This window comes from Odontomachus brunneus, unplaced genomic scaffold, assembly GCF_010583005.1.
Source record: "Odontomachus brunneus isolate Ranch 3 - 2012 unplaced genomic scaffold, Obru_v1 Obru_scaffold_154, whole genome shotgun sequence".
In the NCBI taxonomy this organism is placed as follows: Eukaryota; Metazoa; Arthropoda; class Insecta; order Hymenoptera; family Formicidae; genus Odontomachus; species Odontomachus brunneus.
This window is the reverse complement of record NW_022639604.1, coordinates 78,142-79,164: the sequence shown is the minus strand read 5'-3', so window position 1 is coordinate 79,164 and position 1,023 is coordinate 78,142.

Genomic DNA, 1,023 nt, shown 5'->3' with positions numbered 1-1,023 from the left:
TATATATATATATATATATATATATATATATATATATATATATATGTATAAGTATAATGTATGAACATGAATGGACAAATTTGATACATAATAATATATAATTATATATAATTATATATAATTTGATATAATTTGATATAATTATATATGAAAAATTTTTCATTGGGGTTGCTTTGCAAATCTCCAAGTGTGAATGTTTATGTATCTTCTGGTGTTCCTTAGAACAGTAAGAAATCATATGACATTGATTACACGTTATTAAGTCACTGCTGGACCATTTGCAAACATAACAAACGTTTGGATTGAAAAGCTGATTATATTTGTCTTCTGTATATGATCCATCAAAAATTTTTACTGCGTCTAATAAATACATCGCGATACGTTTTAATAATTATCGTTTATGATTATTTTGTTTAGTATTATTTTGTTTGTAATATTTACTTCAAAATAATGCACGAGACTCGACAATGCACGAAGTGTAACAGAAATATTTATACAAATTATATATTAGATATTTAATCAGTAACACTACAAGGGACACTATTAACGGACACAAATATGTTTGTATCGAAATTGTTGTTGACAAAATAAATTCTGGCTGCCGATACGCCAAACTACAAATTTTCATTTGTGTTGGGAAGCAATATGATACATTCTTTATGGAAATCTACTTTGAAAGATTGAAAATATACTATAAAGTTAACCAAGGAAAATACTTTAGTAAATTTTAATATATAAATGAAAAAATGTCCAAAATGACTTTAAATTAAAAAAAATGAATATATATCTGTTGAAGGATTTTGAAGGGATCGTTAGGACATCATAAAAAAATTTCGATAAGTGCGAGGGTATCAGAGATTTCATGGTCACGTTTGTTTTTTTAAATGGATCGCAATATTTTTATTACTATGCAATGAAAAAGGATGGCAAGACGAATTCCTTCATACTGTATGTTGCAGTTTTTTATTCATTTTTCAAATAAATCAACAAAATTAATACGGATTTCAAATTAACTTGTAACGT